At 36.6% G+C, this 5,015-nt stretch overlaps 1 non-coding gene across 1 annotated transcript; it reads right to left on the reverse strand.

Annotated features, from left to right (window-relative positions):
• Positions 1-4,578: 4,578 nt before the first annotated feature.
• LOC130953173 (small nucleolar RNA R71) lies at positions 4,579-4,686 on the reverse strand. The gene has a single exon (XR_009075346.1). It is a non-coding gene; the product is annotated as a small nucleolar RNA R71 (small nucleolar RNA).
• Between the last annotated feature and the right edge of the window lie 329 nt (positions 4,687-5,015).

A 5,015-nucleotide genomic window follows, 5' to 3' on the forward strand; every position in this document is an offset into this window, starting at 1 on the left:
TTTTGAAAAAAAGGGGTTAGTATTTTCGAAAATTAAAAGATATTAAAATTAAAACATGAAACACTTAGTTAATTAAAAAGAATTTTTGAAAAGGGTGAGATATTTTTGAAAATTAGAGAGGAAAGAGTAGTTAGGTGGTTTTGAAAAAGATAAGAAAAAAACAAAAAGTTAGTTAGTTGATTGAAAAAGATTTGAAATTAAATTTTTTAAAAAGATAAGAAGATAAGAAGTTAGATAAGATATTTTGAAATCAAATTTTGAAAAAGATAAAATTTTGAGAAGGATTAGATAAAAAGATAAGATAAAAATTTTAAGAAAAAGATATTTTGAAGAAAGAGTTAATTTTTAAAATGACTTAACTAACAAGAAACTACAAGATAAGATTCTAGAATTTAAAGATTGAACCTTTCTTAACAAGAAAGTAACAAACTTTAAATTTTTGAATCAATCACATTAATTGTTAGCATATTTTCGAAAATATGGTATAAAAGATAAGAAAAAGATTTTGAAAAGATAAGATTTTTAAAATTGAAATTTTGACTTGACTTGTAAGAAACAACTAATTTTGAAAATTTTTGACCAAGTTGATGAGCGGATGATTTGTATACTTTTTGGCATTGTTTTTAGTATGTTTTTGATATGATCTAGTTAGTTTTTAGCATATTTTTATTAGTTTTTAGTTAAAATTCACTTTTCTGGACTTTACTATGAGTTTGTGTGTTTTTCTGTGATTTCAGGTATTTTCTGGCTGAAATTGAGGGACCTGAGCAAAAATCTGATCCAGAGACTCAAAAGGACTGCAGATGCTGTTGGATTCTGACCTCCCTGCACTCGAAGCGGATTTTCTGGAGCTACAGAAGCTCAATTGGCGCGCTCTCAACGGCGTTGGAAAGTAGACATCCTGGGCTTTCCAGCAATATATGATAGTCCATACTTTGCCCAAGATTTGATGGCCCAAACCGGCGTTCAAAGTCACCTCAAGGAATCCCAGCGTTAAACGCTGGAACTGGCACCCAAATGGGAGTTAAACGCCCAAAATGGCACCAAAACTGGCGTTTAACTCCAAGAAGAGTCTCTACACGAAATTTCTTCATTGCTCAGCCCAAACACACACCAAGTGGGCCCGGAAGTGGATTTTTATGTCATTTACTCATCTATGTACTAAGTTTTCTATAAGTAGGACCTTTTACTATTGTATTAGGGAGCTTTTTGACATCAAGGACTTTTGGTAGCTATCTTTGTATGCTATCTTAGACCTTTGGGAGGCTGGCCATTCGGCCATGCCTAGACCTTGTTCTTATGTATTTTCAACGGTGGAGTTTCTACACACCATAGATTAAGGGTGTGGAGCTCTGCTGTACCTCGAGTATTAATGCAATTACTATTGTTCTTCCATTCAATTCCGCTTGTTCTTTTACCAAGATATCACTTGTTCTTCAACATGATGAAGGTGATGATTGACGCCCATCACCATTCTCACCCATGAACAAGGTGACTGACAACCATTCTTGTTCTACAAGCATCTGAGGCTTAGTGAATATCTCTTGGATTTCTGATTGCATGATGCATGGTTGATCGCCTGACAACCGAGTGCTCGCCTGACAAACGAGCCAGCCATTCCATGAGATCAGAGTCTTCGTGGTATAGGCAAGAACTGATGGCAGTATTCAAGAGAATCCGGAAGGTCTAACCTTGTCTGTGGTATTCTGAGTAGGATTCAATGACTGAATGACTGTGACGTGCTTCAAACCTGTAACCTACTGGGCGTTAGTGACAGACGCAAAAGAGTTATTCTATTCCGGTAGGGGAGGGAACCAAACCGGTGACTGGCAGCACTGTGACAGAGTGTGTGCATTAGCTTTCACTGCGCAGATGGGAGGTAGCTGCTGACAACAGTGAGACCCTACACAAGTTTGCCATGGAAAGGAGTAGGAAGGATTGGATGAAGGCTGTAGAAAGCAGAGAGACGGAAGGGAAGGCATCTTCATACACTTGTCTGAAGCTCTTACACCAATGATATACATAAGTATCACTATCTTTATCTTTTATGTTGTTTTCGTTCATCATCATATACATTTGAGTTTGCCTGACTAAGATTTACAAGATGACCATAGCTTGCTTCAATACTAACAATCTCCGTGGGATCGACCCTTACTCACGTAAGGTTTATTACTTGGACGACCCAGTGCACTTGCTGGTTAGTTGTGCGAAGTTGTGTAATGCCATGGTATTGAGCGCACCAAGTTCTTGGAGTTCATTACCGGGGATTATTTGAGTTGTGAAAAAGTATTGTTCACAATTTCGCCCACCAAGTTTTTGGCGCCGTTGCCGGGGATTGTTCAAGTTTTGAGCAAGCTTTTGGTAACATCAGTGCCAAGATCCGGCAACAACATCAAGTTTTTGGTGTTATTGCCCGGGATTGTTTAGGCTGGATAACTGACGGTTCATCTTGTTGCTTAGATTAGGTATTATTTTTTTCGAAATTCTTGAAGATGAATTCTAGAGTTTCATGATGATTTGTTGAAATCTGGCTGGCTGAGAAGCCATGTCTAATCTGATTGGACCGAGGTTTCAACTCATCACCACAAGAGCTTGTTGATTCTCATCAATTTTGCTCTTGGAGCAGTGATCTGCTAAGATTTGGCTGACCTTTGGTCATGTCTAGTGTTTTGGACCGAAGCTTTCTTTGAAAGCTTGGCTGGCTGTGAAGCCATGTCTAATTCCTGGACCGGAGTCTTAGACTAGCATGCACTGATTCCTGGAATTCTCATTAAGAATTTGATACCTTTTCCCATTTAATGTTCGAAAAACACAAAAAAAAAAATTTGAAAATCATAAAAACCAAAAATATTTCTTGCTTTAGTCTAGTGTCTCATCTTAAGTTTGGTGTCTTATGCATGTTTTTGTTATAATTTTCGAATCCATGCATATATTTCTTTGTTTTGATCTTTGAATTCTATTGACTTGAAGTATTTTGTGTGTCTCATATGCATTCTCATATTGTTAGTGTCAGTAGTATACAAACTGCTAAGTTTGGTGTCTTGCATGCATTGTTAATTGATTCCTTTTGCATTTTGATTATTAAAAATCCAAAAAAAATATTTTTAATTTGTGTCTTTTCAAGTCAATGATACAAAGAATTGAAGATTCAGAACATACAGCAGAGGGATTATACAGAAAAAGCTGAGCATTCAAAAATGCCCAGTGAAGAAGGCAGACTGGCGTTTAAACGCCAGCCAGGGCACCTGGTTGGGCGTTTAACGCCCAAAAAGGGTGCATTTTGGGCGTTAAACGCCAGAATGTATACCATTCTGGGCGTTTAACGCCAGGATGGTGCTAGGAGGAAGATTTTGTTTTCAAATCAATTTTTTTTTAGTTTTTCAAAATCAAATCTTTTTCAAATCAAATCTTTTCAATCAAATGTTTTCAAAATCAATTTCTTTCCTTTTTAAAAGATACTTACTAACAATTAATGATTTGATTGAACATCACAAGATTGTTACCTTTTCTGTTGAGAAAGGTTTAAATGTTTCAATCATATCTTTTCTTGTTAGGCAAGTCATTAATTTTTAAGATCATATCTTTGCAAATTGTTTTCAAATCATATCTTTTAAAATTGTTTTCAAATCATATCTTCTCAATCACATCTTTTTAAAACCATAACTCTTCAATTAAATCTTTTTAACCACATCTTTTTCAAAATAGTTTTCAATCAAATCTTTTAATTTCTAATTTCAAAATCTTTTTCAAAAATCACTTGATTTCTTTTTCACTTTGATTTTCGAAAAGCAATTGATGTTTTTCAAAAATGTTTTCAAAATATTTTAATTAATTTTCGAAAATCTTCTTCCCTCCTTCTCACATCCTTCTATTTATGGAGTACCACTCCTTCTCAATGCACAATTTGAACCTTATCTAATTAAAGTTCGAATTCTTCTTCTCCTTCTTCTTTCTATTTCTCTTTTCCTCTGACATTTCAAGGAATCTCTATACTGTGACATAGAGGATTCCACACTTTCTTGTTCTCTTCTTTCATATGAGCAGGAGCAGAGACAAAGGCATTCTTGTTGAGGCTGATCCTGAACCTGAAAGGACCTTGAAGAGAAAGCTAAGAGAAGCCAAAACACAACTCTCTTTAGAGGACCTGACCGAATTCTTCAAGGAAGAAGAAGATATGGCAGCCGAAAACAACAATAATGCAAACAATGCAAGGAAGGTGCTGGGTGACTTTACTGCACCTACTCCTGATTTCTATGGGAGAAGCATCTCTATCCCTGCCATTGGAGCAAACAACTTGAGCTTAAGCCTCAATTAGTTTCTCTAATGCAACAGAATTGCAAGTTCCATGGACTTCCAATGGAAGATCCTCATCAGTTCTTAGCTGAATTCTTGCAAATCTGTGACACAGTCAAGACTAATGGGGTTAACCCTGAGGTCTATAGACTGATGCTATTCCCTTTTGCTGTAAGAGACAGAGCTAGAATATGGTTGGATTCTCAACCTAAAGAAAGCCTGGACTCTTGGGAAAAGCTAGTCAATGCCTTCTTGGCAAAGTTCTTTCCACCACAAAGATGGAGTAAGCTTAGAGTGGAAGTCCAAACCTTCAGACAGAAGGATGGAGAATCCCTCTATGAAGCTTGGGAAAGATACAAACAATTAATCAGAAGATGTCCCTCAGACATGCTTTCTGAATGGAGCATCATAGGTATTTTCTATGATGGTCTCTCTGAACTATCCAAGATGTCTTTGGATAGCTCTGCAGGAGGATCTCTTCATCTGAAGAAGACGCCTACTGAAGCCCAGGAACTGATTGAAATGGTTGCAAATAACCAATTCATGTACACTTCTGAAAGAAATCCTGTGAACAATGGGACTAGTCAGAAGAAAGGAGTTCTTGAGATTGACACTCTGAATGCCATTTTGGCTCAGAATAAAATATGACTCAACAAGTCAATTTGATTTCTCAAAGTCTGTCTGGAATGCAAAATGCACCAACAGTACTAAGGATGCTTCAT

The sequence above is a fragment of the Arachis stenosperma genome, chromosome 9 (genome assembly GCF_014773155.1).
Source record: "Arachis stenosperma cultivar V10309 chromosome 9, arast.V10309.gnm1.PFL2, whole genome shotgun sequence".
In the NCBI taxonomy this organism is placed as follows: domain Eukaryota; kingdom Viridiplantae; phylum Streptophyta; class Magnoliopsida; order Fabales; family Fabaceae; genus Arachis; species Arachis stenosperma.